This window comes from Culex quinquefasciatus, chromosome 3, assembly GCF_015732765.1.
Source record: "Culex quinquefasciatus strain JHB chromosome 3, VPISU_Cqui_1.0_pri_paternal, whole genome shotgun sequence".
Classification (NCBI taxonomy): domain Eukaryota; kingdom Metazoa; phylum Arthropoda; class Insecta; order Diptera; family Culicidae; genus Culex; species Culex quinquefasciatus.
In genome coordinates this window covers 107,077,583-107,096,964 of record NC_051863.1, presented here as the reverse complement: position 1 = coordinate 107,096,964, position 19,382 = coordinate 107,077,583, and the positions used below count along the sequence as shown (strand labels likewise).

At 36.2% G+C, this 19,382-nt stretch overlaps 1 protein-coding gene across 1 annotated transcript in view; it reads left to right on the top strand.

Annotated features, from left to right (window-relative positions):
• Positions 1–19,382, top strand: part of LOC6030808 — a 219,733-nt gene that overhangs the window by 68,600 nt on the left and 131,751 nt on the right. Inside the window, 1 exon segment of the mRNA XM_038260053.1 lies at positions 11,644–11,671. The gene's annotated coding sequence lies outside the window, so the exon portion shown is untranslated.

Genomic DNA, 19,382 nt, shown 5'->3' with positions numbered 1-19,382 from the left:
TCATAGATAGCACTTAAGTGCGCATAACTTTTGATAGGGTTATCAGATCACGCAGAAAAATCCGATTGTACACCCAGCAAAATGTTGGGTGTACTCCACAAACATGATAGTCATCTCAGGGCCCGCAAACATGTTTGTCCAATTCAAACCAACAATTTTGTGGATTCAACAAACATGTTTGTTATGACCCCAAAATGACATTTTCAATCGAACAGCTATCATGAGGGATGGTTCAACAAACATGTTTACCGAATGAATAAACTATATTATGGAACTGATAATCTGGTTTAACAGGTTATTCTTCTTGTCTTCTTTTTCTTTATTTTCAAAGTCAGTATTGTTTGTTTATATTTTATTTATATTTTTCAAGACTTCATTTACTATAAAATTTAACTGATAAATCACTCAAAATTTCACTAATAACATTCTGAAACTGGAGCCAGGAAAATCCTCTGCTGACTTAGTTGTGGATCCAGTGCGGGAAAAAACACTGAAAAAATGCAATAGTTTTAGAATATTTATCTTTGGGAACAGTTCATTGAGGCATTATTTGTACCTAATGGAACAACATTGTTAAAAAGAAATAAAGACCTCTCACCTGATAACAGCAGGAATCCAGGAATCTTGGCCGGAACTGGACCAGCAATTCTACGTTGGATTCGCGACCATCACTGATTGATTTAAAAAGAAAAAAAATTATTGTATTCAAAATTCAATACTGAAGATTATGAATACTTACGAACTTGCCACATTCCGAAGAATTGTCGTTATAAAGCCGCACAAAGAAAACATCGGCCATCTTTATAGTTCAGTGAAGGTGAAAATAATACACTCAAAATTTTCAGTACACGTTTAAAAAAATCGAATCGGAGACAACAAACATGTTTGCCAAACTGACAAAATGTTTGTGAGATTGATAATATGTGATTATTAAGTTCATAAAATAGGTTTGTTGATTTCATAAAGCAAGATATTTGTTTTAAACAAACAGGAGTTTTGATTCAAACTCACTTAATTTTTGTGCGTGATCTTCAATCTTTTGAACTCGTTGGAAAGGTCTTTTGAATACCTTTCTAAAAATGTATAGCATTACAGGGTTTCTTACAAAAACCACCCTTTTTACAATCTTCCGGACTTTTGTTAGAATCGTTTTTTTAGCATAACTTTTAAATTACTTTACTAAACTTTATAATTTTCAATAGCGACTTATGGGACCCCAAGACGGATCGAATGAGACCAATACGGTCCAAATCGGTTCAGCTAGTGAAGGTGGGTCTAGGAGTTCAAATTAAGAAGTTCGTTTTTCGAGTGATTTTATAGCCTTTCCTCAGTAAAGTGAGGAAGGCAAAAATCTATCAGAATCTGACTTAGCAATCCCTTTTTCTACACCCAAGCGTTCTGCGTAAAGTTCAAAAAGATATTAAGGTTTTAAAAAACCCATTCATGCACCCAACCGGCGGTCGCATGATTGTGATACATCTGTCCTCATGCATTTTTTGAGATATAGTGGTATGACAACTTTGCCCGTTACCGACAATTATCGACATTACCGACGATTGTATTGCAGAAAAAAATCTTAACAGAATGAGGATTGAACCATCAACTTCTAGGTGGTTGATCCGACACATTTCCACCGCGCCATGGACGCTTGTATTGTGAGGGACAGAGCACGAACATATTGTTCTCTCTGGAGTGTTGCTCGGGGACGCGCCAGCATTATATGTGTTGGTGCGAACTGCAGATCGCTGACATGTTTACACGCGGGCAAAATTGAGCTATGAGCTTGCTGCAAAAACTGTTATAAAATGTAACATTTTCTGTAGCAAATCCACTGTTGCAGATTTTGAGCTATATATTTCCTTTGGGTGTATTTGCAACTATTTGGACAAATTTTAACAGTTCCGTCAGTGGGAGTGACATTGAGTCTGGGGGTGATATTGGGTCAAGAAATTTTTTTACGGATTTTACCATTTCTCAGGTACGAGTGCGCTGACCACGGGGACGCGCTGTCTTGTTTTTGCATGCTCATTTTCATTTCTTTTGTGTCGCTGTTTGTGTGCTTGGGTGAGTGGTTATTATAATTAAATAATGGCATCATTAGTGCGCTGACCACGGGGACGCGCTGTCTTGTTTTTGCATGCTCATTATCATTTCTTTTGTGTCGCTGTTTGTGTGCTTGGGAGAGTGGTTATTATAATTAAATAATGGCATCATTAGTGCGCTGACCACGGGGACGCGCTGTCTTGTTTTTGCATGCTCATTTTCATTTCTTTTGTGTCGCTGTTTGTGTGCTTGGGTGAGCGGTTATTGTAATTAAATAATGGCATCATTAGTGCGCTGACCACGGGGACGCGCTGTCTTGTTTTTGCATGCTCATTTTCATTTCTTTTGTGTCGCTGTTTATGTGCTTGGGTGAGTGGTTATTATAATTAAATAATGGCATCATTAGTGCGCTGACCACGGGGACGCGCTGTCTTGTTTTTGCATGCTCATTTTCATTCTTTTGTGTCGCTGTTTTTGTGCTTGGGTGAGTGGTTATTATAATTAAATAATGGCATCATTAGTGCGCTGACCACGGGGACGCGCTGTCTTGTTTTTGCATGCTCATTTTCATTTCTTTTGTGTCGCTGTTTGTGTGCTTGGGTGAGCGGTTATTATAATTAAATAATGGCATCATTAGTGCGCTGACCACGGGGACGCGCTGTCTTGTTTTTGCATGCTCATTTTCATTTCTTTTGTGTCGCTGTTTATGTGCTTGGGTGAGTGGTTATTATAATTAAATAATGGCATCATTAGTGCGCTGACCACGGGGACGCGCTGTCTTGTTTTTGCATGCTCATTTTCATTCTTTTGTGTCGCTGTTTTTGTGCTTGGGTGAGCGGTTATTATAATTAAATAATGGCATCATTAGTGCGCTGACCACGGGGACGCGCTGTCTTGTTTTTGCATGCTCATTTTCATTTCTTTTGTGTCGCTGTTTATGTGCTTGGGTGAGTGGTTATTATAATTAAATAATGGCATCATTAGTGCGCTGACCACGGGGACGCGCTGTCTTGTTTTTGCATGCTCATTTTCATTCTTTTGTGTCGCTGTTTTTGTGCTTGGGTGAGCGGTTATTATATATAGGTGATGGGATTTTATTAAATGATCACTATATTGCATTATTATATTTAATTGATTATATAATCACACTATATTTTACACTTAACACATTATACAAAACACATATGAAACTGTAAACAGGAGCGTTTGGTACGGTATGTCCACGCATCCTTCCTCCCTGTAGATTCTGTGAAATGTGATCCGTTCTCAGAATCCTCTCTGCGGTAAACACAACGTAGTAGGGCTGGCCGCTTTAATTTTTGCAATGCATTTTCGGGTGTTCTCGGATGTACTGCAATTATTAATAATGACAAGAAAAGTGCTTGGGGCGTAATCTAATCACAAGACTTTCCAGCATGCTTTCATCGGACTGGCTGCGTTTGTGTTAGATTAGATTAGATTAGATTAGATTAGGATTTTACCATTTCTCAGGTACTTCTCAATGAAACTAAATTCTGTTTAAAAGTTTGTGGAAGGGACATGACTATTCTGAAAAAAATCTTATTCCTAGAACAAATCCTGTCATTTTAGCTGCTGTCTAAAGTTGAGGTACGTTTTTGGCCGAAAATTACCTCTCGAAAAATCAAATTTTTAAATTTTTTGTTGCAATTGATCAAAAAGTACCCAAATGTTTAAAAATCTCTACTTCAAATATTTTAGCATGTCAATACGGTCCCCTCGAACAAGAAACACTGTTGAATGACTTGTTTTTACTATATCTTTGTATTTGAGCATCATTTTAGTTTCATTTGACCCAATGTCACCCCCTCAAAGGGGTGAGATTGGGTCAATTTTCAAACGATTGCCATTGAAGGTAGAGTCCATCAAATTTCACCATATTTTGTGAAAATGTTAGTAAAATATCTAAGAACAATTCGACGATAAAAGATTTTTGATGTTATTCAAATTGTTTTTGTTATTGTGATCGTTTCTTGAGTAAAATTCGCAACTGAATCCGCTTTGTAAATAGGGTATTTGACCCTATTTTGGACCTAGTACCTATTTTGGACCTATTTTTATGAATCGAGGTAGTTCAGGCTTTAAAGTACGAATTCACTGAATCCAACCAACAGAAAGTGTAGGCAGGATCGTTTTGTATCTTACCTCTCCCAAAAATGTTAACAATTTTGATTATTTCCGCTTTTTCAGCCACTTTTTCCAACGCCAGTCGAACTTCCTTTCATTTTCCTAGCACATCGATTAGGTCCAAAAATTCCGGCCTCGTTGCTTATCAGATTTGGCTCGCGACACCTTGATGATTTTTTCAGTTTTGCACTGACACCAAGCAATTTCGTCCGGTTTCCGAGTAATGTAACTGTTGTTTATTTAATTCTTTCTGGTTTTCCGTCACTAAACCATTGAAATAACTATTCTATTATCGAAAAAAACTCAATTCAAAATATTTTTTTCAAATCAGCCGCGTTGGATCAGTTTTTGGACCTACTTTGCCGTCGGTTCAAGGCTATCACCAACACATGTATTAGAAGGTGTTGCCAGTTTAGTTGATCAATTTATTTCGATATTTCATTGAAATTAATTGATAATTTTTAATTTAATATTTTGAATTGAATTTCTTTACTGTAATTATTTGAATGAAATCTAAGCTTTAAAAAGCAAATGATTAATAGAAACAATGAAAATATGTTTTTTAAACGATAAAAATGCAAGTTGATGCTAGAGATTTGGATGATTGTTAGGACAGATTGCAAAGTATCCCAAAATTTAAACTGACGTTGATTTATTTTTGTCTTAACATCATTATCACCAATTTAGCCGCATATATTTTTAATTTTTACTTCAAAAAATGCAAACTGGCTACCCTGTTGGAATTGAAGGGGAAACGATTGAAAAACCTAAAGGGTCTAGTTCATTAAATCGTCAGCTGTCACCGTGACAGAAGCTGTCAACATCGCTTACGAGTGGTTTTTGAAAAAGTCGTATGAATTAAATAAAAAAAAACTTGAGTTAGTTTTAAAAAGATCCTAAGCGCTAGTTGTAAACAAATCAATTTTTCGATTAGTTCTCGATCAATTTACGAATTATAAATAAAAAATGCTTTGAATTATCATCTGCACGTCTTTTAAATGCTCTTTAGTGGAAAACAAACAAAATTTGGTTTGGTTCAGAAAAAAATCAAATATGTGTCGGAGATCGTGATGGCTTTTAAGACGTATTGCTAACTTATCAGAGAAATATACATATGGAAAATATATTTTTTGTAAGTTTTATAATTTTTAAAAATACAGGTATAACGATTTTTTCACAATTCCAGAGCAACATTTGAAAGGGGCGGTACGACATTGCTCTTACGGCCTTTCATTACACGCGTTTAAATGGGACGAAAGGCCGTAAGAGCAATGTCGTACCGCCCCTTTCAAATGTTGCTCCAGAATTGGCAGCGTTGGTTTATAATAAATTACACTTTTAAATTTTACCGTGTCAATCATGTTAGAAACACAATTAAACCAGCTAGCAAAATAAAAATCTTCGAAAAAAATAAGCATAAGAGGTGAATGCGATGTTAACATTATGATTTTTATGATTTGAGACATATAGCCGGGGTGACTTTGATAGGTTTGATATTTTTCCGCAAAATGAAGAGTAAAAATTGAATACGTACGGAATGGTATGGAATCATACTGACCGTGGTAGAGAAGCGCTCAAAGTACCTCATGAAGAACTTTTCATGAAATTTTAAAAAGTTTAAAAAGTTATTTAACTATAACTAAGAAAATGTTGATAAATAGCATTATTTTCATCTTCTCAATGTGTCATGATTTTTTCAATGAACATGATTTTGAATCGTAAAACGGAATGCATTTTCGGATTCTTCGGACAATCTTCTACTAGGAAAAGGTAAAATAAGTAATATAAATATTATTAAATATTATTTGTTTTTGAAACGTAATTTAAAAAATCTCATAATTTAAAGGCATTTCCAGTAAAACAAATTTCATATAAAATGTGAAAACTTTTGATTCATTCTTTAAATTCAGTTATACATGTAATATAAATCCATAATTTAATAAACAAAACTAGTTTCAACGCATTTCAGGCAAAGTTCTGAATTTTTAACAATATTACCTAAAATTTATATGTATTATATTAAAAAGCTTACAAACATAATTAACTAAGTATTGACATAAATGATTTTCTTAAAAATTACATCAGCAACCTAAGTGATGGTAAGTTCGAAGTAAAAATAATGTTTGAAAACCTCAAATCTGCTTTTAACAAGACAAACTATGACTATCAAAGGCACCCTGGTATTCAAACAAAGATTTTTTTCAAATATTACATTGTTTTTAAAGTGCAACATGTAGTTAATTATTTTGTCAAGCAACTGTAAAGTTTAACATGACAGATGAAAAAGTTTCACACCAAGTTACAAGCTATAATCTCCCTTTAAAATTTCTTGATTGTTTAATAATATTTGAACATAAGCTCTGCGTAAAATTTAGAACCTTTTTTCATTGTAACTTGTTATGTATCTGTGTCATTAATTTAATTTTAAGATAAGGTGTTTTTATTGCGAGTAATAACGGGTTGTCTTTTATGTGCTAATGCTTGAACAATTAGGTCGTAAGAATATGCAAATTGTAAATAGGACAGAGACCCCGAGCAGACGGAAATAACGTGAAAATAACATTTTTTGTTATTTGAAAATACAAGGCCAATAACATTTTATGTTATTTATAACAATATTTGTTATCCCCCGTTATGATTTTTTTGTTATTGGTTTGTTATTGCAATAACAGACTAATAACATTTTCCGTTATTCTTCGAACAAATCTTTGTTATTCTTTTTTGTTATTTTAACAACTAATCCGATCATCCCAATAACAATTCGAGTTATTCTTCCATAACAATAAATGTTATTCCAAAGTTGTTTTGGCATTCAGACCAATAACAAATTTTGTTATGATAACATAAACTGTTATCAAGCTGTTATGCAAAAATGGAATTTGTATGAATATTCCATAACTTTTTTTGTTATTTTAACAGTTTTTGTTATTGAAATGGCATGAATTTTGTTATTACCGTCTGCCCGGGACCTGCTAAAGATGCGTGAGTTTCCATTCAATATGATTAAAACACGTTTTCAAATTCAAATCCATTGTTTCATCATAATTGTTTAATTTCTGAAATAAATGTTTTCCAAATTATAATCGTGGATAGGCCCTTTGGTTTATCAAACCGAGTTTTTGTAAGTGTGCGTGTTGCCGCCGCACGCCGCAATTCGAGTTGTCCAAATTTCAACCAATCAGAGTATGGGTCCAAAATAGGTTCAGCGATGTCTCCAAAATACATTCAATAAGTCCAAAAAGCATCCAAAAAATGTTTTACTTGAAATGCTTATTACAATGGAATGGTTAAATTATTTTAAATTTTCAATAGTACACTTTGTTAAGCATAAGTTAAAGCACAAAACAATCCTGAAACGAGCCAAATTAGTTAGACCGTTCCTGAGAACTATGCGAAATATGTTGACGCTTTGCATAGTAGGTCCAAAATAGGGCCATATACCCTACTTGTACTTTTTATAATAATCATCCAACATTCAAATCGACCAGATTGCAAAGGTCTCTATCGTGGGACATCGTATATCCCAAAATACCCGGACCCTATATTCCGTAGTTTAACTTGATTAAATTACGAAACAAATAACATTCATAATTAAATCAACACCGAAAGCACTTTCCATGAATATCATGTTTTTCAGCTTGCCTTGCCAACAAACAAGCAAACAAACACTTGTAATTAAACCAATCAACTTCCGGGAAAAAACACACTCACACAAAATCGAGTCGAAGCGAGATTTCTCCCTCCTGTTTAGCGCGGCGAACAACGTTAATTGAGCTTCCCGTTGCACGTTGCGCGGTTCTGAAGTTGTTTTGCAGGAAATCGTGCATAATTATCGCATCCTTTTGTGGGTGAGTTGAGTGTGTGCTTTGAGGGTAAATTGTTGGAACAATCGATGCGTGCCGTTGCCCACACGTAAAAGTTTGTGTTGTTTGCGAAATCTGTTTCGAAAAATAACACCAACAGAGCAGAGCAAAATACCCTCGTGGCAGCTTTTTTAGCTGGAGGATGGTGACGGGGGTGATGTTGATGCTTTTGTAATCAGGATGAAATATAGACAACATGCACACTTGAGTTGAGTTTGGGGAATACTCACAACCAAAAATAAGTTTAATACATAAATTCAGATAAATCAGGACACATCACCTCGAGTCTTTTTGAATACTTAATATAGAATCAATGACCATGAGCATGGTTGACTGCCAATGAGCTGCTACTCCGTTATTGACAGATCAGCTGAAGTTAAACAATGAATCAAAAATGATAAGTGGGAGCCAACCATCGTTCACTGTTTAATCCTCCCAAGAAGCCTGCAGTTCAACAAAAGGGAGGAATGATAGTCCGATAGTTGAAGTTACAGATTCATCAAGCGTACAGCTTTTCGCTAAATACCTATTGACACCGCTTAAGACCGCTGAATTCACAGCATCCCCTTCAAGCATCACGGGATATTTTTTTTGGTTAGTAGGATAAGGTATTGGCTTTTCGATACCTCCCGAGCTACGATGCTATGGGGAGGACTTTCATAATAAAATTGTTGCCGAGCCCTCCGAGCTACGATGCTATGGGAAGGTCTTTCTAATTAACACACCAAAACACTCGCGCACAGTTATTTCAATACTAAATACATGCAATTTGGCACCACGATTACCTAGACGAATAAAACCGTCAACGTGCCATTCGATCAACGGTGATATAGAAGGATTTTTTTTACAGTAATTTAATCACTCTGAACAGTAAAACATCATATGTCAATGTAATAATTCACACAACTTCGTGCCTCCCGATCAATGATTATATTAGAAGGACATTTTGATTCTGCTCAACAATTAGCACTACACTTTATTTCTTATCACAAACAATGTCGGTCATCCAACGCACACTATCACTGCACAAGTTAAACTCACTTATCAAACACCAATCACCCAACAAAATGACGCAAAACACACGAATAATCCTGTACGAATAATCCACGCGGTATAACGTTCTAAAACCGACTCTTGAATACCTCTTACAGAATTAATCACTAGAAACACCGTGCAGCATCCATTTTGCCACATGCTTTTCCAGAAATTTGCAGGCTAAAAGTACGCTAATTTAATAAATTAATTAACGGCAAACTAATACTGCTTTCTAGTTGAAACTAGAAGCGAAAACTAAACACCATCAACTGCAGCTTAGAAGGGCAAATTTCCGAAACGGCAACGAGCATCCGTTGAGTAGAGGTGCGGATGTGCTTCCTGAAGGACGTCCGGAACAGCATGTTATGATCCTGGTTGAAGAGAATTTCCAAGTTCGGTTATGTTTAAAGCGGTAGAAATCCTCACTCCATTTTTTTAGGTAGAAATTGAAACATTTTTTCCGAAGACACTTTTGCACTAAATTGATTGTTTGGGTAGTGAATTAATTTAAATTCGCTGTCCTTCCACACCTTGTTCCGGTGTTGACTTATCTCAGATTTGCACATTTATAAACAAATAATGACAAAAGACGTTTATCCTTCCTACACAAATTAATTCAAAGTTGGAATAACAGCGTTGAGCCAGCACTGCTGTCAACCCTTCAGCAACTTTCATTATAACTTAATTATTTTCCAAATATCAACAGCTTTCGTCCGTGGAAGGGAGGCTGACCTGGTCTTCGCGTCGGAATGTTCACCACGTTCTTCCCCTCCTCCAACTTAGCTTTGAACGTTTATATTTATAGACAGACAGCTGGGTTGGGCCAATTTGCATTTAAGTTAATGAAAGAAGTTTGCACTAATTGTGTAACGAAAATTTGCGCGATCTTTGGACGACGGTGCGTCGCGCCGCCACTCGCTTTTGGGAAATAATTTCCTCTAAACCAGAGTTTTCCAGTTTGCTCGTAGAATAACTTGGCGCCTTCCAAGTGAAAACTTGAACATTGAATTGACGAAAACGAGATTGATGGCGGTTGGATGTTGCTGTCGGTGAGAGACGACGAACTTGAATTTTCTTTCGCCGAGGGCAAAGTCCTGCCTCGTCTTTCGTATCGCACTCTTCATCAATATCAACTTAATTGGCTTCGCTAATAAAATCATGTTTTCAGCTTGTGAAACCTGATCGATAGGAAGGGGATTCATTCGTCAGGCAAATAGCCACTTTGGGATAATCGAAGTAATTTGTTTCAATCAAGTTGCAAATTTAATGATCAGTTGTTTCCAGTTAGTCTTGTTTATTCCAAATTATACAAGTCTCTTTAATATTTTCTGTTAAAAAATATGAGAGAAAATCAGGGTTTCTATTTTTGTTGCAACGAGTTCCTTCCTACGAAAGCATGACAATCACGCATTGAAACCAAACATTCCATGCTAACCACTTTTTGTTGGTTGCAGTGGTGTACTTTTATTATTTGAAAACTTTTCAACAGGAAGCAGAATGTTGCACAGCTTCCATCGTCCATGCTGACAAAACATCCTGTGCTGCCGGGTGAAGTTTTCTTTTTTCCCTGCCATAGCTATTGCATCTCTATTTGGTGATAACTTTTTCAATTAATATAATCATTGCCTTTATGATTGTTATGGCATACACTGAGGAAAAATAACCCCATTCCAGGAGCATTATCCTCATCCCCTTTCCACTGGAACAGTCAACATTCTTGGGCTGGGTTTTTTTGCTCTTGTTTCTTTTTAGCAAACAGTGTAACAATTCGTTTCACTTTGTTGGCTTCTGCCAAGCATTCGTTTTTTTACTTTTGTATACTCATATCCGGCCGTGGCAAACCCTATTTCAGCTGAAGGTCTTTTTGTACTTGGTTTAGCATTTCAGATTATTCAAGTGTAATTAAAAGACACAGATATTGTATTAAACAAAAAAAGAAGATAATTTAAAGTTTGAAATATCCTAGCGGGCACATCAGGCAAGACATTGCTTGAATATCCCGCCGTACTGTGTGACAAGCTTTTCTTGGGGAACACAACCACCACCACCCACACAAGTTTACAGCATCCCGGAATGTACCTCCTTTTTTACACCGCCGTTTGTCTCATCTACTCATACGCGAAAAAAGCTTCCAACATTCCTCAGCATGGAGAAAGTACTGGAGTTGTACTATGAGATGTATTTTTTTGCAAGGGTAAGGTTGCCTGAGGGCCTCGTGGCGCGGTGGTTAGCGGCTTCGGCTGCCGATCCCTGCGTTGCTATAAGGCGCGGGTTCGATTCCCGCCATATCCTCCTGGCTTTCTATCGGATGGGGAAGTCAAACGTCGGTCCATATGCGTAAAAGAGGTTTTGGGTGACTCACCACACATAACCTTCGGACGCCAAAAGACCCGGGGCTCGTTAAAGTGGATTGCTTTGCTTTTTTTAAAGTTGCCTGAAACAGATTAAATCTATAAGGGCTTCAGATATATTCTTTCTATTTCCCTTATGATATGATATTCCTATTCCTCATCAATAACCAAACTAACATAGTTTTTTTTTTGTTTTTCATTTACAGACTGATGAGCGCGGAATTATTCGTGTTGGTGAGTATGACTTACTGTAATATTTTTTTTTTGATCGCAGTCCAAACTTCACAACCCTTTTTCAAGACACTTTTGACAAAAATGTGTGCTTTTTTATTCCTCTGTTCCTTGCCTTTTCTTCCAAGTTTAATTTAGCATGAAAGTTAGGTCGTAAACTTTATCGTTCCATCCGGAGACTTCATTTGCTCTTTCTTACTTCGCCAACTCTTTACTCGGCGTCTACATTAAACTAGCATAAAAAAAGAATGTGTCTGAGCGGGGTTTCAAATGTACCGGTTCACCTCCTATGTTACGAAAGCTCAAATATTTGAATGTGTGAATGAGTTAGTTGTTTATTTTGTGTTGTAAGATCATGATACATCCGGACAAGGTTTTAAATAAAACTAAGGTGCACAGTAAAAAAAAAATCATGGAAAAATAACATCTGAAAAGGGGTTCATCTTTTATGTCAGAAAAAACGGTTTAATTTTACCTTTAATAATGTGTAAATTTACAGGGAAAAATATGTGCAATCCCCAAAAAAATCAAACCCGCGATAGTTATATCTAGCTTATTTAGTCCGCGCCCCAACCCGCACGACCAACTCGCCGCTGTGAAAACTGGATGATCAAAGTCGATGTCCCTCTGTGTACCGTAAACTGGAGTGACTTTGATAGCCCGGGGTGACATTGATAGAAATTTGATTTGGCCACTATTTTTGATACATCCAATGTAACTGTCACATTTCTACATATATGTTCGATAATAAGCTTTCCTTTTGTTTAAATATTAATTTGACGGGCATTTGAAAAACCTATCAAAGTCACCCCGGGCTATCAAAGTCTACCCAGTTTACGGTATCTCGTATATCCTATATGTACAGCACAGGGATGGAATAATCGCAAATAAAAATCAATTTGGCTTGCGAATTTTCTTCACCCGCGAAAGAGAGAGGAGGCAAATGACGCAAAAGAAAATCACTGCCGAATTCTTCAGGAAAATCAATCTGCTGATGATTTTTGTGAATTTCCTTGTCAGCACCGCTTTATAATATTTCCCGAGCAGGGGTAAATAACACGGGAATACCACATTTTGGTATTACTTGTGCAAATACCAGCGACCAAAATGTGCCCTTGGTTGCCCAGTAATAGATGGTAAAATACCATGAAATCGTACCAAAAAACTGTAGGTGGAAGGGCACAACAATACCTAACCTTGTTATTCCAAGGGTAAAATAATACCACAAAATAAAACCATTTCAATTCCAAGTTGAAGTCTTCCGGATTTTTGAACATTGCTTGAATAACAAAACTTGGTATCCCGCACCTTTGGAAAATCAGATTTTTGTATTCCTGTGGTCTTCCACACACATGATTTGGTATGATTTCATGGTATTTTACCATCTATTACTGGGCAACCAAGGGCACATTTTGGTCGCTGGTATTTGCACAAGTAATACCAAAATTTGGTATTTTCATGCCATTTTATAGTGCAGCAGTTGCAGTTAGTGAAAAAAGGGAAATGATCCATATGCAACAGCCAAATCTACTCACCTGATGATTCTATGTTATTTTTAGTGATATTCTTCACAACATCGAATACATTTGTCATTGATGAACGGCTTGTGCTTGAAGTTCTTGAAGCTTCTGAAAATAACAAGATTGAAAAATAAAATGGTATCCCGACTAATAGAAATTTCCAGGATTTTAAAACATGTCTTTGTGGGTGTATAAATAAATGAAAATCAGCTTTCACAATTTTTGGTTTCAAGTAATTTTAGCGCAAAATTAATTATCTTGTCATAATTGGTAAAAATTTTCCCATAGTTTCGGAGGAATTTGATAAAACACTTTAATATCAAAATAATACCACAATGTGCCATCCTGTCTTAGAAAATTTTCCACAATTTCAAGTCATTTCTTTAGGGGGTATTTAAAAAATATTTAAAATCAAGTTTGAATTTTCCCGTTTTCAATGAAAGCATTAGACATCATTTTAGCGCAAAATTAATCATTTTGTCAAAGTTGGTCATAATTTTCCCATAGTTTCAGAGGAATTGAATAAAATACTGTAATACCAAAAAATACCAAAATGTGGTGTCCGACCACTGACAAATTTTGCAATTTTGCAGTAACAAAACAATACCTTGAATTGGTATGATACCAAATTTTGCTCTTGCATAATACCAACATTTGGTATTGGTACCAAAGAAAGGTATTATTACACATTTCCCTTGTTTTTTTTTAAATAAAAAAAAAAATAAATTACAAGCCTTGTTTTCAGCATTTGGACGAAAAAAGTGTTTAAAATGCATTTTACAGGCGTACAGTTGCTTTCTAACCATTATTTTGAAAATATCGAGGTATTGATGGATTTTTTTGTCGTAAAAAAAAACTTTTCGTGGGACTGTACAATGGTATTTCATGAAAATTTAAAATGTTTACAAAGAAGTTCAAACATGTTGAATATGATTATAAACGCGGGAAAATGCATTTTAACTGGTTTTCAGTTGATTAAACTTAAATTTTCTTTAGCATTTTGAAGTTTTTCGAAAAAAAATGTTTTTTGTCCCCTGATTATTCAGGCCAACTTTGATGCCCCCCAATCAAAGTTGGCCTGAATAATCAGGGGGGCGACATAAACTTTGAAAAATAATTGCAATGGCCTTACTATTTTCTTTATAATTACAGAAAATGTCAAATTTTCATGGAGAAACTCTGGAGTTTTTTTTTGAAAAGGTCCTATAAACCAAATTTTCAATTTTTGCTTTTAGGGTGTTTTTAGAACCGCCTTGAGTCAAAGGTATTCAAAAACACTCAAAAAGCCAAAAATGAAAATTTGGTTTATAGGACTTTTTAAAAAAACTCAAGAACTATACATGAAAATCATGCAATCATAGTTTTTTTCCATGTACAGTTCAGACTCTATTTTCATCCAATATGGCGGCCAAAATGGCAGTGATGAAATATTGCTCAAATGCGTTTGGTAATAATCCAAGCAATCAACAACTCATATTTGACTAAAATTTAGTCACAGAACCTCAGTGAGGAAGGCAAAATGGGTTACAGATGTTTTAGAATGGCACAACACTTTTTCAATGGAAATGATTCATGAGATGCATTGGATGCAGTTCACCACTTGGAGCAAGAATGACCATTCAAAACAATGCAATAGACAATTTTTAAATAAAGGCTGAATTATCTTTTCAAGCTTGTAAGCAGTGAGTGAGTTGTAGTACTCACTTTGTGACTGCAAAAAAGTTTTCACTCGCAAGTTTCACCGGATATTAAAAGTGTCACCGACGGACAGTGCGGATCGGGCTAGCACTTGATTACATCCGCATTTCTTTTCCGTATAATACCGGTGCGCACCCCTGATGAACGTCCAAGGAATACGAAACTTCAGCAGGGGGAAAAGAAAAAGATTAATTCGAAACCAGGAAAAAAAGTACAGTCATTACACATCCCCCTTTTGAGAAAGTTCCAAGAAAATCGCATTGGCTTTCGTGTCACTTTTCTTCCTGGGCTTGAACTTTTCCCTTTTCCTCTCCTTGCGGTTGCCAACGCCATCTGTTTGTCTACTGCAGCCACTGAATTTGTCATCTGAAAGTTACTCAACTCGTACCCAATTGGCTCTCGGACAAGGACGATCAACTGGAACAAAAAGCTCTATCAATTACTCTTTTAAAGGGGAACGGAGGGTGGTGGGGGGAAAGCTTTCGCAATCACTGAAATTGTTTCCAATCGAAATTAATTCGCTGAGCAATTAGGCAAGGGTTTCACCGTTTTATCACTGTCGATTTGTTTTAATTTGCTGTATCTCCTACAGTTGCTGTGGGCTTATTAAACAGTGCAAAAAAAAAATGGGTCCAATTGGTCACGGTCGACCGGGGAGCTTTCATTACTTTTTTCCGGTGCCCCGTTTTCCAAGGAAATCCATCGACACGAGTGCTGTGGAGCGATCCGTTTTGATTGCCCACCCACGCAGCACGTGATTGGTCGGGTTCGTTTTCGCCAAAAATTTGACAACTGAATAAATATCAAGGGTAACGCGGCATCGTTTGAATGGTTACGGAAAGGCGTATCTTATTAATTATAAGTGACGAAAGAATGTTCTAAATTTGGATTCTCATCAAATGTTAAACCGAGATCGTTGGATGATGCTAGGGAGAATAAACACCGTCAATTAATGTAACATCAACAAACATGTGTTGGTGAGTTTATTACACAAAATGGCAAAATTACATTTAGTTTTTTATTGTTTACAGTTTCAAACAATGTTTTTTTTTGCATTAAACTACTTAAATATTCATAATTATTTTTCATATTTCAGTGCTATTGAGACAAGTGCCGGGAACCGTGGTATAGGGGTAAGCGTGGTTGCCTCTCACCCAGTCGGCTTGGATTCGATCCCAGACGATCCCGGTGGTATTTTTCAAGACGAGATTTGTCTGACCACGACTTCCGTCGGATGGGGAAGTAAATGTTGGCCCCGGTCTAACCTAGAGGTTAGGTCGTTAGCTCAATCCAGGTGTAGGAGTCGTCTCCCTGGGTCCTGCCTCGGTGGAGTCGCTGGTAGGCAGTTGGACTAACAATCCAAAGGTCGTCAGTTCGAATCCCGGGGTGGATGGAAGCTTAAATGTAAAAAAGAGGTTTGTAATTGGCTTAAAAATCAAGCCTTCGGACACCTAGTTTCGAGTAGGAATCTCGCAATCGAGAACGCCAAGGCAATGCTGTACAAAGTTATATTTTTAAACAATTTAAAATTCATGTTTAAATGCCCTGAATACAGTTTAAAAACGTTGAAATCATCTAGTGTGGCTCATCATTTCTTTATGAGTAGCAAAAGTTACACGCCGGTCTAAAACTATTATGTGATTTCATGGCCTTTTCTCAGTTCGGATGGCATCAAGTTTCAATAAACAGGAGCTAAGTGTTTTAAAAGAGAGTAGCAAAAAAGCAATTCCCATTCAGTTTATTTTGTGAAAATTGAAAAAATGGCTTCAATTGCTACATCCACACTTGAAAAATACTGTTGTTTTTTTTGTTGAAGAAGCATTCCGATAGACAGACAAAAATAATCTTGAATTGTTGCCCTAATCTTAACTGCTCAATTCCAGTGAAAACATCCTCCCTCATTTTCTGCCTACACCGGGCATTATCACAGCAATATTGTTGATTCTGTTGAAAATAGAAGAGAAAAAACATCACTCCCAGCCCCTCGTTTCCCTTGGGGTTCTTGCCGAAACCTGCGCATTTTCGCATTTTCGCATTTTCCCGTATAATAGGTAATTGGTTTCGATACAAAGCGAGAGGTTTTATGTTTTCTTTCGATTTCATTTATCGACATTGAGAGCCACTGCAGCTTTATCGAAGGACCCCGGGGACCGCCTGGTGGTTCTTACTGGCTGGTTCCAAGACCGACTGGTGGCCATATCGTGGTCGAGACCCGGAGCCTGATAAATGGGAAAGAAATTTTTGTGCTGGGTTTGGCTGATGAATGAGCGCTAATTTGCTTCGCAGGATTATTGAAGAATAAATGGTCGTTTTTTTGCTTAACTTTTCTTTTTTGATAATGTTCAGTCAAAGAAATTGGATGAAAAATTTAGAATACGGTTTGTAAATAGGATCATGTTACCAACATCAGAAGGGAAAAACACTTATGCTTGACTTTCGAAAATGTATGTTTCATATTAATGTTATCAATTTAATCGACACCTACAATAAACAAAAATATTTTGTTTTTGTAAAAATTTTTGTGGCATTTCCAATTCATTCCAAACCAAGTGAATAAAATAAACCAATTTGCTTACAGTTCTACCCTTACTTAGAAAGGGGTGATGGATTTCGGGAATTTCATAGTTCCACGTGGACGGTTTTTATTAAAATAGTTTCCACAGAATGATATTCCCATCTACAATGATTTGTTAGGCATGCGGTATTGCCTTCCCAAAAATTGAGTGGGCAAAAGCTTTTTGTTGAACCCTTTTCCATTCTCCCTGGAATGAAACCGGACAAGATCAAACAACGATACTTTCGGATCACTGGAAATGTCTCGAAATTGAAAGTGAAACGTCAAACTTGAATGCGAAACCATTCGGCTGGGTTGGTTGATTTCGAAACATCCTACGTTCAGTAACAAAGAACTTCAATTAGGCATCCTCCCATTCAGGAGTGCTGCTAGGAATGAATGTGACCACCCACGCTGTATCTGTAGGTGAGCAGTCAGAATAATTTTAATTTGAAATTAAGCTACGCTTGAATAAATCTAATTGCAGTTCAATCAACAGAGCAATAATTAATATTATTAACATATGACCAAACATTAGAGATAAGCTTGGTTGGAGGAAAAGCGCCTGGTTTGTTTCATTAAATTGTATTTAGTATGTCTAAAAAGGTTATGAAAAGGTATCTCTCGTATCACATGGATTAAACACTGAAATCTACTTCCACGCCCAAACAAGTGATTGCTACAAAGCGATGCAATCTTAATAAGATGCAATTGAAATGCAGTATTACTGAGATCATTTCGCCATCCGTATACAGTCTTGATGAAAACGCCTGTCTCTCCGAAACCAACGAGCTCTCAAATTTCAGACTACCACCCATAGTGCTCGGGTTCGAATCCCGGGGAACGCGTTAAGGCTGAACATTAATAGAACTCACTTCAATAACGTAGGGAATGTTATCCATTAATAGACTTCTTTCCTATACTGAACCCTCTGAAGCAGTTTTGATGAAAAATAAATATTTGATATTTGCCTACAAATTATTCATATGACATGTTCCACGTCATTCAAAACAATGTGTACTTTATTTGGCTTTTTGCTAAACAAGTGTTTTGAGTTTGACATTAAAAATTAGCCATGCACATACGCATTTTCATAGAAGAAAAATATTTTTTGCTTTGAGGAATTCACTCAGATTTCGATCCTTCGATTTTTTTTTGTATTTTTAAATCCGGCTGAAACATCATTAGTTTATCCATATAATCAATAGTTTTTCCATATAATTTTCTATACAAATTTGGCAGCTGTCCATTACGGTATAATAACAAAATCGATTTTCCAGCACAGCAACTTTTCAGATCCTGTTGGGGTCCTAAACAACAGGTGGGAAAAGTTATCCTACAGATGGTTATCCTAGGAATAATTTATAGCGCTATGGCGGCCATCTTTATGGCATGCGGGATAACTTGTCATGGTTATCCCAAGAACAATTTTTAAGAGAGATTCCAAAAATTCAAAAAAACGAACAATTAACATTACCTGACATGTTTTGGCAAAACTTACCGCCCTACATTCCTGGAGTATGAAATTTGGTGAATGTGAAAAAATCCAGAAATATTTGAACTTCATATTTTAATCTAATATTTAATAAATTGAAAATTCTTCTAGGATGGGACTCTGGATCATTTCCTGACATGTATTTGGTAAAACTTGTTGCCCTACATTCCTTGAGCATAAAAATACAACTTGGCATGGGCCATGTGTGAGGAAAAATTCCAGAAATATTTTAACTTCAAATATTTTAGTTCAAATATTCAATAAATTTGAAAATCCTTCTAGGATGGGACCTGGGTCATTTCTGGACATTTTTAGGCAAAACATGTTGCCCTACATTCCTTGAGCATAAAATACAACTTGGCATGGGGCCATGTAATTCCAGAAATATTTGAACTTCATATTTTTTAATTCAAATATTCAATAAATTTGAAAATCCTTCTAGTGATG